This window comes from Canis lupus, chromosome 9, assembly GCF_048164855.1.
Source record: "Canis lupus baileyi chromosome 9, mCanLup2.hap1, whole genome shotgun sequence".
Classification (NCBI taxonomy): Eukaryota; Metazoa; Chordata; class Mammalia; order Carnivora; family Canidae; genus Canis; species Canis lupus.
In genome coordinates, this window is record NC_132846.1 from 36,819,136 (window position 1) to 36,835,020 (window position 15,885).

The following is a 15,885-nucleotide window of genomic DNA, read 5'->3' on the forward strand; positions in this document are numbered from 1 at the left end:
GTTAAATTTTTTTTATTCTTTTAACATTGTCTATTCAATATGCCTTGACAAAATGCCTGGTATATGCCAGGCACTTAGATGTTTCAGTATTCTAAACCTGCATGCTATTTAAAAATAAGTGTCTTCTTTAAAATAATTTTGAGTTGGTGATTGGTCTTATGGGGTGATATTCCTGTAGGTGGGCTTTATTGATTTTTCTGTTGGGAATGGGATGTCTTGAAAAACTTGGGTGGAAGAAGGATGGTGATTCCACAGGAGACAAAGGGTGGTTGAGACTACAGGTTTGAACAAGCACAGGACCCTTGGTAGTTTGATGTGAAAGGCATTATAAGAACATATTATGAAGGTGTTTCTGTGAGTTCAAGCTGGGTCTTGCTTATCTTGACTTGTTAATAAACCTTTGTCTGAGAATTTGTTTCCTAATACCTAGGTTTTTTTTCAAAGGAATCCATAGCAGTGTCATGTCACATGGTAAACATTGCTGAGCAGTTACCAAAAACTTAGTCTTCTAATTTGTTTAGATTATACCTAGACTGTTTATTATAATAGCTAATAGAATGTGTAGCTAATTCTGGCTTAGCTATGAATGCTTATTTATTTAGAAATTTAAAACTGAAGAGTGACGTACATATGTCCACAGGGAGCTTGTTGTCCCTGAAATGCTCACCTATGAGAGCTGCATTAATTTCTTAAGCTGTAAGTCTGTGATCATGTAGATATAATTAATTATAGGGTGATATTTTGACGATTCGCCTCCTTCCCCCAAGTGATTACCTAACTCTTGCCTAGGCACCTGACTCTTGAGTAGTACTGATTACTTTCCATCCTTAGATCAGAGAAGGGAAGCAGCCATGTAAGAAAATCGGCTCAAACGGAGTCCTATAAGAGTTAAGCAAGAAGATAAAACAAGGTGTGGCTCTGTGAAATATGTGGACCTTGGGTGAGGGGAAGGTGTGAGGCAACTAGGTAAAAGTTTGTATCTTCCTATACCTTAGGTAGTAACTTATGCCAGAATGTGTTCTTTCATCTCAAATAATGTTGGTAACAAATTTTTAAAATTCAGTTTCTTCATTTATTATCGCATTTATTAGCCAAGAAATTCTCTGAATTTCTATCTTAAGAGATTATTAACAACCCTTATATGAAAGAAGCTTGGGTTAAATTATATCAAAATCAAAAGGTTGATTATATTTTTCTTTTGCTCTTTCTAATGTCTAATGTATTTCATGTTACATGAGTAACAATTTTATATTTTATTGAGTCTCCAAAATATATTCCTTGATGATTTTGACCTTTGCATGCCCTTGCTGTCTATGTACTACCTAGATAATCTCTTTACCTAGCTTTTCTTTTGCTGAGGCAGGTAGGAGGATAGAGAAAGGAAACGATTAAGAGAGGTGAGCTTTATATACCTTTATCTAAAATGTAACAGGCTTTAGAATTTTTTTAAGAAACAGAGGGAAAAGTACTAGATGTTTAATGTGTATTAATAAAGTAGACTACTGATACTGTGTTTATGAAATTAGAGATGTTTTAAACATTCCTTGAATAAATGTGTGATAAAAGAGGGAGATTGAGTTTTTATAATTCCTAGTATGTTTATATGGAATCCATGGACAAAGTTTATGTAGTATTCATATTTAGGATCTAGATTGTTAGGGTTTTGTAGCTGATATGATTTGAATTAAAATCCTGTGAGAACAGACTACTTTTGATACAGAATAAAGTGAATAATAAAAGCTATAGTTTATTAACCATTTGTCAGGCTTTAATTTTCCCCACAACCCTGTAAATTATATGATGTTATTTCTGTTTTACAAATGAAGAAATATGTACTCATAGAATCTAAGTAACATGCCAGGATCAGAACTGTGTAGATATAAAACTATTTTCAAAATATTCCTAAGTGAATTTTTCCCAGCTAGATGAGCCGTCTTTTTCCTAGGAATCAAAACCTGAAAAGCTGAATGTTAACAATGTTAACACTATGATTCGAATTCCTCAAATTAAATGATACCTTATAAACTTATGAATAAAGTCTTCCAATACAGGAGTCTCTTCTGAAACATTTGGAAAAGATTTAAGAAGTTCATTTTCTCATTTCCTAAGTTTCAGGAGTCAACAGAGCGAAACAGTTTTATGTCTTCAACTATCATTGTTTAGATTGAGGAATAGAATCAATATGAAATTCTCAAATGGTTGATATCCTTAATGAAGGACTAAGGGAACTGTTTCTAAGTACTTACAGTCATACATAGAGCCACATTAAAGGCTTTAGAGAGGAGTTGGTAGTAAAATTTCCTGATGGGGTGACTTGGAGCAAGTTCCTCAATTTCTCCTAGCCTCAGTATTATGTGTCTTATGGGAGAGCCTTTCTCATAAGGTATTCTTGAAGATTAAGCGAGATGATTGTTTAAAATACTTGATGTTTTCTACCATGAAGAAAGTACTAAATAAATAGTAGCTGCTATTGAGTTTGTGAAATCTCGAGATAGAGGAATAGAGACTTACTGAGTGTGAGTCTTTGAGTACGGTTTTAGTAGTGATCCTGGAAACCTTACTATGAGAGATTGAGTAGAGACTTTAGAAGAAGTTATAAAAGTTGTAGGCATATAGAATTTACATATAAAAGTTAAATGTTAAGAGGTAATTGAAGAGAAAGTTGAGTATGAGTAGATGTATTTGACTATATGAAGCTGAAGAGGTCATGGGTTTGAGTTAATGGTTGGGTGGGAATAGATGATTAAATAGAGGATAAAGAGTAAGAGTAATAAAGCAAAGGTGAATGTTCAGACTAGAATGATCAGTAAGTGAAGAAAGGGTGGGTATTTTGAAGAGAAGGTACAGTTTATGATTAGAAATGAGCAAAAAGATACTGCTATGGAAAAAATACAAGAGAGTAAGAAAATAAATTCTAACTAACTCTAGTTCTTGTAAAAAAAAAAAAAAAAAACCAACAATAGGGAGTCTTTATATAAAAGGTATAAAGGCCAGGGCATCTGCGTGGCTCACTGGTTGAGCATTTATTTGCCTTTGACGCAGGTTGTGATCCCAGGGTCCTAGGATTGAGTCCTGCATCGCCTCCCCCTCTGCTTATATCTCTGTCTCTCTCTGTGTGTCTCTCATGAATAAATAAATAAAATCTTTAAAAAAAATAAATAAAGGGTATTAAGGCTTTGTAGTGGGTCCTGTGTTATTTAAGGTTGAAAAACTGTTAGAATAGTGCAGGTCTTATCACTTCATACCCACACCATGGTTTTTGGCACTCCAGTTGGTCTTTCCCCCTTTCATTTTGTGCTGTCTCTCTCTCCTCCATTCTATAAACCATCACAAACTCCTTAAGTACTGTTTATATCGTATTATTTCTCTTCTCAGTATACTTCGGGAATCCCTTTTTTCTCTAGGATAAAATTTAGAATTTGCTGGGCATTTGACACTTTACATAATTGAACCTCAGGACTGATCTATTTCTTTTTTTTTTTTTTTTTCTTAAGATTTATTTATTTTGGAGAGAGATTGAGTATGAGGGGAGTGAGTGGGGGAGGGGCAGAGGGAAAGAATCTCAAGCAGACTCCCCACTGAGTGGGGAGCCAGATGTGGGACTTGATCTCATGACCCATGAGATCATTACCTGAGCCAAAATCAGAAGTCAGATGCTTAACCATCTGAGCCACCCAGGCGCCCTAGGGCTGATCTATTTCAACCAAACCAGTACATTTGCCATCTCTGGAACACACCCTGTACTTTTATCTCAGTGGATCGATGCTAATGCTAATTGGTAGCTTGAAATTCTTGCCCTTCCCTTTCTAGCTTTTGCTTTCCTCTTTATCAGAGCTCATTTCTAATATTTCTTCTACAAAGCATTCTCTGATCAGTGTTTGATCTCTCATTTCTCTGTACTTCTGTAGCAGTATCTCACTGTACTATTAGCATGGCTTTAGTTGTATACTTTATTGCTAGGTATTTGTGTTCTAATTATAACTGTGTTCAATGTAATCATAAAATTTTGAAGGGGAACATACAAGAACTTTTTATTATCCCCAAAGCTTACCACAGTGGCTTGTGGATAGTAGATATTCAGATATTTTGTAAATATTAAGCAAAATCTGCCTGACAATAGAAATGATTGCTGTAGGAGGTGATGGAAAAGTTAAGAGCTTTCAGGTAGCAGATACGACTGACTATTTTTCCTATATATTATTTTGGCTGAACCTGGATATTTAAGTGTGAAGATTATACAAATCAGAAATGCGACAGAGTTCTTATGTTGGTATAGAAAATTAGGTTGATTGATTCTAGACCTAAAGGTTTCATTTTAACTTCCAGTGTTTTTGCTTTGAGGGTTAACAGGACATTCATAATTATGCATTTCTTTCCAGATGCACGATACTATGCATATATACCTTTACATACCTTTACAGATACTTGCACTAGGCAACCTTTTAAATGAGAGCTGTGGAATCACAGTAATTAGATGATGTATTAGTTAAAGAAGGGAGATAATTGATTGAATTTGAACCAAAGCAAATACCTAATAGATGAGTGGTCTGTTTTCATAAACATTTAAGCTAAATTTTAAACCATACCAGGGGATCCCTGGGTGGCTCAACGGTAATTTAGGGCCTGCCTTTGGCTCAGGGCATGATTCTGGAGTCCTGGGATTGAGTCCCCCATTGGGCTCCCTGCATGGAGCCTGCTTCTCCCTCTGCCTGTATCTCTGCCCCCCCCCCCCCCCCCCCCCGTGTGTGTCTCTCATGAATAAATAAATGAAATCTTTAAAAATAAGTAAATAAACCATATCAAAACTGTTAAACTATTTCCAGTATTTGGAAAATGCATAGTAAAATTTCCTTTATTGAATTTTTAAATGGATAATTTTATATAGGCAGTCTGTGGTTGCTTAGGCCCATTTATTGGAGTATGATACTAATGAGACCAGAATAATTTGATTCTTTGTGGCCCTTTTAAGGTTTTCTAGCCTTAACATGAGCTACTAATAATGATAGCTGACATTATTGAGCAGTATGCCAGGCATTATCATAGAAAAATTTTAATTACTATATCATTAAATCTTCCTATCTGTATATGAGATAGGTACTATTATTACTTGTATCTTAACAGATGAGGAAATTGAGACAAAGGTTAAGTTACCTTTTCAAAGTTTCACAGCTAGTAATAGAAGTTAAACATGTCCTTGGACTTTTCATAGTTAATATATATATGGGTCACTGCAGTTTTATTGCTCCTGCTAAAAAACTGTTGGCAGTTGTGATGGTTTAGAAAATCCTTGGTTATGAGGGTAAGACTACAGTTCCATTGTATCCAGTGAGTGAATCGGGATTGAGGTGAAAGTATACACTAAATTTGAAAAGTGTGGTATCCTATGTTATGTCAGTTCCCTTTTAGAACTTTTCACAGAGCTATTAAATTTTGTAAGACAAGAAAAATATAAGATATAAGCATAATACAACTAGTACCACAAGCCATACACAGCTTTGCCTTATGGCTTATTCATTACTTTGCAACCCACTGACAAATGATTTCATCAGTCCTTTATTCAAATTAAATTCTTAGTAAATTTAAGGAGATGGTCTTAAACACAAGCTACCTAATTAAGCTTACAATAGAAGATACACAATAGGGGCACCTGGGAGGCACAGTTGGTCAAACATCTATCTTTGGCTCAGGTCATGATCTCAGGGTCCTGAGATGGAGCCCCACATTGGGCTCCTTACTCAGCGGTGTCTTCTCCCTCCCCCTCTCTCTGTGATCTCTCTTGCTTTCAGTCTTTCTTAAATAAATACAAATTAAAAAAAAAAAAAGAAGTTATACCATAAATGGAGTATTTCAATATTAAGATTTATTAAAAATAAATTCCTTGAAAGCAGGGACCAGGTTTTATTCACTTTAATAGATACTCAATATATGATTGTTTAATCTTTGTAGTCTACTTGCTTATTTTCTGATAAACACTTGACAAAGAAAATTGAACGTGAGCCAGAAGTATAGCAAACTGTGAGAGCATAGGTCTCATATAATCCATTTTAAATTTAGGCTAGTTCTTTTATTTATTTTTAAAATATTTTATTTATTTATTCATGAGAGAGAGAGAGAGGCAGAGACCTAGGCAGAGGGAGAAGCAGGCTCCCTGTTGGAAGACTGATGTGGGACTTGATCCCAGGACCCCAGGATCATAACCTGAGCCAAAGGTAGACGCTCAACCACTGAGCCACCCAGGTGCCCCTAGGCTAGTTCTTTTAATTCATCTGTGACATGACCATTCAGGCAAAGATGTAGATAAATGGGTTGGTGGTGGTGGTGTTGGTGTTACTTTGTTTTGAATCATGCTGTATGTAGCTTAATTCTTTTATTTAGAGAATATGTATTCAAGAATTATTGTGCTATTTCTAAGAATGTAATTCATTACTGATTTTGAACAAATGCCTTGGGGGTTTTTTTAGCACTTTTTTTTTTTTTTAGCATGAATGGTAGAAAATTGCATCTAACTTGGTATTATGTCTATAGGAGATGCAGCTTGCTTACTTACCTTTGTTATCAAAGTTCAGAAATGAAAATATTAATGATAAGGATAAGCAAGGAGTGCCTATATAGTGTTTTTGTGGGTTTTGTTTTGCAGACCATTGCAAAACTTACCAAGCTTTAGAAAAATATCTCTGCAGTATTCCATCATGCTTCAGAATGTAAATAGTTGGTAAATAAAATTTTCACTTTCTATAAAGCAGTAGATTATTACCCTGGCTGAGAGTCTTCTTATAAGGCTGTTTTGGATATTAGGGGCTGATCTTAGATGTGGCAATTTTTGTTTTGTCCGCCCTCGGCTTAACCCCTTTATTACTCCATATTCTGTCATCTTCATTTTTCTCTGTGTAAATGCTTCCTGATAGTATAAGCAAGTAAGTACTTCAACTAGTCAACCATCTAGTGTGATCTTGTACTAGTTTGCTACAGCCAGTAGAATAAGGAGCTCCTTACATGCATATGGGATTAATTCATTTTATATACAATAAAACTCCCAGACTAAGTTAAAGATGTTCTTGTCTAAAATACATTGAAAGTGGGTTTCCTAGCTCTCAGAAATTATTCTTTTGTGTCTAAATTACCTTATATTTTACTTCTCATATAGAAAACACTTTTTATTTTTATTTTTTATTTTTTATTTTTTTAGAAAACACTTTTTAAAAAAACTTACCCATTCGTGACCACTAATTGAATGAGCAGATAAATAAATAAATAGCTCAGGGAAAGAGAATGTATAGGCTCTACCTCTCATCAGAACTACATCTTTCTCTTTTGTCCCCTCCAATATATTTTATGGGGCATTTTTAGTAATGAGAGTGTCAATGATGTCAGGAAACTTAAAAATCATGAATGAACACGATCTGAAAATCAAGTTTTTCTTTTTTTTTTTTTAATTTTTTTTTTTTAATTTATTTATGATAGTCACAGAGAGAGAGAGAGAGGCAGAGACACAGGCAGAGGGAGAAGCAGGCTCCATGCACTCCATGCACCGGGAACCTGATGTGGGATTCGATCCCGGGTCTCCAGGATCGCGCCCTGGGCCAGAGGCAGGCGCCAAACCGCTGCGCCACCCAGGGATCCCAAATCAAGTTTTTAATTGACGAGTTGCACATTTGCTTTAGAAACCAGTATTTTCTTATTAGAAATAATTACATTTCTTTGAGATTTTAAAAATTAGAACTATGCATTCTGTAGAATAAGAAAATGGAAATGGTAATATACAGTTTGTTTTCGGGTCCTCTTCTATGGGAATACATTTTCCTGGGGAGAAAAGAATTCCTAAGTCTGTTGACAAGAGAGAAGTCATGATGATGGCTATCATTCCTTTGTCCTACATATTAAACAAGTGTCTCACTATTTATAAAGTATTATGACTAGAAAAGACATGATCCCTTCCTTCATGAATCTTAAAATCTAAAATGAGAGAATTCACAGGGTCTTATATACTATGATGAGGGTGAAATACAGTATTCTGTGAGCTTGTGACTAATGGTAGATCTATTTCCTGAGACAGAGAACTGGTTAGGAGAAGCGGCAGGGAATTGAGAAATTCATTTTAGGTCATGTCATTTGAGCTGTGGCTAATCAAGTATAGGAGGTAGTTAGATATATTTTTAAGCTATTAGAAAGATGGAATTTTCACTTAAAATTTTTTTCCTCTTACTTCCCCAACACCTTTTTCTTTTTCTTTTCTCTTTTCTTTTCTTTTCTATTCTTTTCTATTCTATTCTATTCTATTCTATTCTATTCTATTCTATTCTATTCTATTATTTATTCATTCATGAGAGACACAGGCACAGAGACCTAGGCAGAGGGAGAAGCAGGCTCTGTGTGGGGAGGCTGATGTGGGATCCCAGGACCTCAGTATTATACCATGGGCCAAAGGCAGATGCTCAACCACTGAGCCATCCAGGCGTTCCCCCAACACTTTTCAATACACACAAAGCATCTCATCAAAACTTGTGGACTCAGTGAATGAATCTTTTCTTCAAAATGTTAGATTTTATGGACAGAAGTCTTTCTCTTAGAGGCAAATACATTTTGGTTCTTCTAGCAGTGACATTTCATGTGTAAAATACTTAAAATTGCTGCATAGTTTGTGAATAAACCATTTGTCATCTTAAATATATAATAACTTTTATTTTCCCCTTCTTTCAGGTTACTATCATACATTTATAAGTGTTCTGTCACACAGGGGGTTTTGTTTGTTTAGGCAAAAGAAAAAAGAATGGATTGGCTAAGGGAGGCAGTTATTATTTTCTAGGTCAGTCTCAGTCTGAATCCTCAAATATACAAGGATTAAAAAATTAGCAAACTGGAAATTGAATCCACTTCTGTAGTCAAGTTTCAAAACTGAGAAACTGGAAATAGTTAACAGGTGAGGCAAATTGAGATTGTGAATACTATTGAACATTCTTAGAAAACTTTGAAAACTAAATATGCTTTCCACATCTTTTCAATGTTTTGCTCATACTTTAGTTGTTAGTGGAAATAGGTCAGTATCTAATTTTTATAGTCCCTAGAACCCACCAACTAAATTAAGCTTAGATATTTTTCAGGTAATTATGTACTTCTAAAGTTTATTTTTAAAATTGTGCAGGCACATACCTTTGTTGAAACTTATGACTACCTCATGGAGTATGTAATTCATATTACAGTACATGTCTAGAAGATATTGATATATTAAAAAATTGTGAAATATGAAGGAAACCTCAAAAGTGGCAAGCTCTGTCTACACGTACCATGTGAAATTGAGACCCCTGCTAATACCTACACCAGGCAACTATGGTTTCGGTAGTTGTAAATTTTTACCTAATTCAGCAAAGACTGATTATTTTTTAATGATTTTTGGTAGGAAAAAAAATGACGTGTTATGGACTTAATGGAAATACTATTTAGCATAGAAGAGTTGTATCTGACTTATTTTGGTTGGTTTGGTTACTTATGGTTTGCTTTTTGAAATTTCACTTTTAAGGTTAATTCAGGGCATTTAAATTTAGATATTTAACTCAGTGACACTCTTGCATTTTAATTCATTTGGATGAAATTTGATTTTTTGGAAAAAGTATTTAATTCAAAAAGTGAAGTCAATATTTAGCTGAAGCTATAAGATGAAATGTTGAACTGAGGAAGTTTTCAGTAATTTTTGAAAAAAATTTAATATCGTATTTTCCATGTTGCTTCATATACTCCAGCCATTTTTAAAATCTTTTTATGCAAAATAAAATATAGATACAGAAAACTATAAAACTATTAAATGCAATCTTTATTTTTTAATAAAACTATTAATAGTTTTAATAAAACTATTAAAAAGCAATCTTTTTAAATGACTTTACTGAGATATAACTCACATAGCATAAAATTTACCCATTTAAAGTTAGCAGTCAGTAGTTTTTAGTGTATTCACAAAATTGTGCAACCATTAACCACAATTTAATTTTAGAACATTTACATCACCCCCAAAGAAACTTTGTACTCATTAGCAGTCACTCCACATTCTTCTCTCCCCCAGCCAGTATCAACCACTCATCTACTCTCTGTCTCTGTACTTTTTTTTTGATATTTCATATAAATGGAATCCAGATAACTTTTTAATCAGTTAATTTCTGGCCTTTATAAACAGCTTGTATATCTTGTGAGATAACCAGTGATGAATAATGTAGCTTCCTTTTGTAGCTTAAATAATGGTTGTTTCCTCCTCCTCTGACCAGGAAAAATAATTCAGTAATTGGGAGACTGTATCCAAATTTAATTTTTTTTTTTTATTTATTTATGATAGTCACAGAGAGAGAGAGAGAGAGGCAGAGACACAGGCAGAGGGAGAAGCAGGCTCCATGCACTGGGAGCCTGATGTGGGATTCGATCCCGGGTCTCCAGGATCGCGCCCTGGGCCAAAGGCAGGCGCCAAACCTCTGCGCCACCCAGGGATCCCTGTATCCAAATTTAAACCGACAATTAGGCTCTTCATTAGTATTAAAATTTCAAAGACTATATATCATTAGTCCTCATCCAGAAGTGCTTTTTACTGTGGGTTGCTCAGTAGTTCTTCAGCTTTCCCTAAAGTATTGGTGGAGTAGACATTTCTCTTCTGTCTTTCAAACTCAGGCTTGCAGTTCACAGAAATGTTTCCCCTTGCAGCTGACTTGCCCGAACTCTATCTACCTTCTTATTCCCCTAAATCCAAGAATTAGAATTAAAGGCAAGAACAGGAAAATAGAAGACGAAATTGATCAGTCTGGGCAGGGACACCGTTCTACTGATGAGAACAGGAATAGAAATGGTATAAAATTGGCAAGGAGACTGAATTTGTTTTTGTTTTTAAGATTTCATCTATTTATCTGAGAGAGATCATAAGCAGGGGGAATGGGAGGGACAGAGGCAGAGGGAGAAACAGACTCCCTGTTGAGTAGGGAGCCCGACATGGGGCTTGATCCAGGACCCTGAGATCATGACCCGAGCCGAGGGCAGACACTCAACCGACTGAGCCACCAGGCACCCCAGGATACTGAATTTGTGAACAGAAGAATAAAACTTGGAGATTGCCTAGGAGAGAATAAGACCTAGAGGGAAGAAAGAAAAGGCAAAAATGTCATGCAGTAGAAGATAATGATTTTAAAAAATTTTCCCTTCTGAACTTTTAGTTTTAGTTATCATGTCAATGAAGCACAAATGAAATCCCACATTTTGATAAGGTTTAGTACCCTTGACATACTTTCTTTCCAGAACTCTGTATAGGAATTTTGAAGCTGAACTATAGTCATGTGTTATTTTTTTTGGGTTATTTGAAGATGTTCAGGTTTGAACCAGTGTAGCATGGGAAACCATTATCACCTTGGGATACTTTGGAGAAATCCCACAGAGAATTGAATGGCACTGTCCCCTGAGGGTTTTCAAATTGAAGGGGTAAAATCCTATTCTGAGTGCCTCCATACTCAATGGACTACTTCAGGGATCTAGAATTAGCACGAAAGAAAATCTTTTTTTTTTTTTTTAAGATTTTATTTATTTATTTATTCATGAGAGACAGAGAGAGAGAGAGATAGGCAGAGACACAGGCAGAGAGAGAAGCAGGCTCCATGCAGGGAGCCTGATGTGGGACTCGATCCTGGGTCTCCAGGATCATGCCCTGGGCTGGAGGCGGTGCTAAACCGGTGGACCACGGGGGCTGCCCTTCGAAAGAAAATCTAATTTGAATTGATCAGGGGCCTTCTGGTTGGATTAGAATTGTTAGTGGGATTTTAGGTACAATCAGTAAAAGTGCCTCCAAAGAGCTGCAGTCATACATATAGCAATAAAGTAGCAAAATCCTGTAATAAGCAAACTCAAAATTTGGGAGAAGGGGAGTACAAACTAATGGGAACTGTTTGTACTTCTATTTTACACCTTGGATGATATGTTTAAAACCTCGTAATCAGGTCCTTATCAGAATATTGCCTACAATATTTTGTGTGCAACTTTCTAGAGGAGCAGGTGATGAAAATACTTAATTTTTTTTTATAACAATGAGATTCATTATTTAGCATATAAAATTTATCTGATTTATTTTTTTTTCACCCCCAAACCTGGGTTTGGTGGGCTTTTTATTTATTTAGGAGTTAAGAGATTTATTTATTTATTTATTTATTTATTTATTTATTTATTTATAGAGACAGAGAGAGAGAGGCAGACACACAGGCAGAGGGAGAAGCAGGCTCCACGCAGGGAGCCTGACGTGGGACTCGATCCAGGGTCTCCAGGATCACGCCCCGGGCTGCAGGCGATGCTAAACCGCTGCGCCACTGGGGCTGCCCTGTTATCTGATTTAAATGAATGTTTTTAGTTTTGGAACCCAAGTTTTCAAAGTATGTGTGTAATTTTTATATGTGTATAACAAGTCTTTCTACTCAAAAGAGCTCTATACAAATCTTCATAACTTTAGGGAAGGCTGAAGACCTACTGAGCAACCCAAAGTAAAAAGCACTTCTGGATGAGAACTAATGATAAATATTCTTAGCCCTATGAGCTGTAAGCTAATGGGCCCTATAGGAAACTTGTACCTCTAAAGTAAAGATGTACAAATTTAAAGATTGCTATGATTTAGGTATATTAATTAAGAAAATGAGGGCACCTGGATGGCTCAGTGGTTGAGCTTCTTTCTACCTTTGGCTCAGGTCCTGGTATTGAGGGAGGGAGCAGGGAGCCTGCTTCTCAACTTCAGCCTATGTCTCCGCCTCTCCTGTGTCTCTCATGAATAAATAAGTAAAATCTTAAAAAAGAAAATGAGATACCAGAAGAGCATTAGTTAAATGAGATTAAGCTGTGCCTTACGGAGTAAGGTACCGTTATTTTCCTGGTGTTTTCTGATTCTCTCAGTAGAATAAATGTTGACTTAGAATATAAAGAATTGTGCTACTACCATAGCCATGTTCTAGGGAGTTGACATCAACAGAGAGATTAGTTAATAGTTCCTGGGCTTTCAGGGGCACTATACAAAGTCCAAAAAATTTCTTAGGGCTACTTTTGTGGACTATATATGCTACTTAATATTGTTGGAGAATTTTATTTTTTTCTCCTTCCTCTTTCCCCTTATCCTTTGGCTGTAGGTTTTTTGAAGTGAACATATATATATTTTTTTATTTCTTCAATTCAGTGAACTAAATTTATTGCATTTGTTTCTAATCTCTTGTCATCCTTTGAAATTTTAGTATCAATGATTTTTAATTCTTAATTTCCAAAAGTGGTATTTAATTCTTTCCCAATTTTCCTGGTGAATTTTTAAATAATATCTTCTCATTTTCCTATTTTTTTTTGGTGTGTGAAATCTTGTTAAACATTTCACACGTAGTTATTTTATATCTTATATTTGTTATGTTAACTCCTCCTGGCAACCTGTTTCCTTGTATATTTTGTGATTTTTTTCTTTGAGCTCATATTTTATTAAAAATAACATTCCTTCAACATCCGTATAACTACGATTTTATTTCCTCTTTTGGTAGCATGAAAAAAGTTTTCTTTTTTATATTTAATACCTAATTTAATCAGCCAAGTATTCTACTGTCCTTACCTGTTGTACCTCACTCCTGAATTTACCTTTCCTTTTGCTAAGATGTATATCTTTAGTAATCTTTCCCTGAAAGTATGTTTTATACATTACTTTCCTTTTTTAGCAAATAAAGAATTCTTGGTTAGTAGGTTCCCCCCACTCCCTTCCTATTAGTACCCTCAAGATAATTCATTGTATTATGAAACTTGGATCTCTGAGAAGTCTGATTTCTACCTAGTTGTTAGGCCTTTGTATGTAATTCTTCTCTTTATAGCAGTTTTTTAAATGATTACTTTTCTCTATTCTGTCACTACTATTTACTGTGCGACTTTGCGCGAGTTCTAAACAGAGATAAGGAGATAGTATCTGTAATATAATAGGGGTTGTAGCAATGATTATGTTAATATATGTAAAATATATGCAGGACAGAGCCCTGTTTTTTGAGTGTGGCATATTAGTATTTGTTCCCCTGTACTTGACAGCCCTGAACACAATCCCATGTGCCTAGGTATGTGTATGTTGGGCTATATGGAGGTACTCTTTGAAATACATTGTGGATCTAAATATGCATATCTTTCTTCAATTCTAGAAAATTCTTTGACCTTTATATTGTCCTTTTTTTCTGAAGATTATATTTTTAGGTAATCTCAATGCCCAGCATGGGATTTGAACATACAACCCTGAGATCAAGAGTTGCATGCTCTACCCACTTAGCCAGTCAGGCGCCCCTTTATTTTTGAATATTGTTTTACCAGTATTCCTCTTTAATTTCTGTGTTATTTTCTAGGCATTTCCTAAGTATCATTTTTCAATTTACAAACTTAACTCCTTGACTTTATAAAGCTAGAGTTATTTTTATTCCTCAATGAATATTTTTCTCCTTTTCAGGTTCTCTCTCTCTAATAGCCACCTATTCTGGTTTGATTTCTCATGTTTAAAATTTTTTCCTCTTCATGTCTATTGTTTTGTTTTTTTTTAACTTTGGAAGGATCCTAAACACACATTTTAAGTTATTTTCAGATTGTTATTTTTCCTTCTAGTTTGAATTCCTACAATTGTTGATGCTGTTGGCTGTCTATCATAGTTTTTTTTCCTCATGTGTTTTGGAGTTTGGTTTTGTGTTCTCATATCAAATGGAAGTTTTTTGTTTTGTTTTCTTTGTTTTCACCCTTCTTATCCAGTGTTTTTGCATGTGCCAACATCTTGGCCCTGGGGTGCCTAGTCTGAAACCATGTCTTATATTGGAGGTGTGGTTTCTGATTCTTGATAACATCAGAATCAGGCTTATCTCTCCAAGAAAAGACAGACTAAAAGAAGAGCTATACTTCTACTCACTGGGCACCTAACTTCATCTCAACTATAGCTCCAGGTTATGGTTAGTAGTTTTTTTTCAGCTCCTTTTATAGGCAACAGAGCCCTTCAACCCCAGGCATGAGTTTCAGGGAGCTTGAGTACTATCCCAGCCTTGCACCAGGCATTTTTAATCTCTGTTACTACTCATATAGGATGTAGACTCTTGTCCATCTCTGTTAGTTGAACCCGGGAGGCACATGGTTTCAGCTTCACAAAAAGCTTTGTATTACAAGAGTTTATCTTTAGCAGGTGGCTTGATCTTCTTAAAGATTTATTTATTTATTCATGAGAGCGAGAGAGAGAGGCAGAAACATAGGCAGAGGGATAAGCAGGCTCCTTGCAGGGAGCCCTACGTGGACTCGATCCCTGGACCCGGGATCACGCCCTGAGCCAAAGGCAGACACTCAACCGCTGAACCACCCCGCGTCCCTAGTCCTTTTGTTTTAAAGTACTTTTGGAATAGAAGGGCACTTCAGAGTGTGAATATAAAAACCATTTAAGTGGACGTCAATATTTAAAATCAATGTGTGTGGTACATGTCCTTTAGAAAGGTGGCAGTTTACTCTTCTACCTATGAGAAGCATATTTTATTTTACTCCTTAGCCAATACTGGACATTATAATTTTTGATAATAAAAAATAAATTTGCATTTACTGGCTACTGAGATTGGTTATTACTCCATGTATTTATTGTCCATTTGTATTATTTTATAAATTGAAGTGCCTGTTCTTTGTTTCTTTTCCTTTAAAGTGCTCATTTTATTGTCTTATTAAGAGACTTCTGTCTATTTTAGGAATATTAACTTTACCATACATCTTGCAAATACTTATTTACAGATATTTGCCTTTTAAGCTTATGAGTTTGGTTTTATAGTGTAGAAGTCTTATTCCTATGGAATTGCGTTTTGTTCCTTTAGAGTCTTTTTTTGCCCAATGCCAAAAAAAATGTTACACTTAGAAATTCCTTTCCTA

General features: G+C 35.3%; 1 protein-coding gene and 1 long non-coding RNA gene across 16 annotated transcripts in view; one reads left to right on the forward strand and one right to left on the reverse strand.

Annotated features, from left to right (window-relative positions):
- The window catches only part of PPM1A (protein phosphatase, Mg2+/Mn2+ dependent 1A), a 43,474-nt gene that overhangs the window by 6,239 nt on the left and 21,350 nt on the right, over positions 1 to 15,885 (forward strand). The window lies entirely within an intron of this gene.
- Positions 1 to 15,885, reverse strand: part of LOC140640048 (uncharacterized) — a 52,975-nt gene that overhangs the window by 5,528 nt on the left and 31,562 nt on the right. Inside the window, exon 5 of one of the 2 annotated variants that reach the window (XR_012036712.1) lies at positions 9,592 to 11,099. The exons of the other annotated variant lie outside the window; for it this stretch is intronic. This is a non-coding gene — a long non-coding RNA (uncharacterized lncRNA). Of the gene's footprint in view, positions 1 to 9,591; positions 11,100 to 15,885 lie in introns of those variants that run through there. 2 annotated transcript variants of the gene reach the window in all.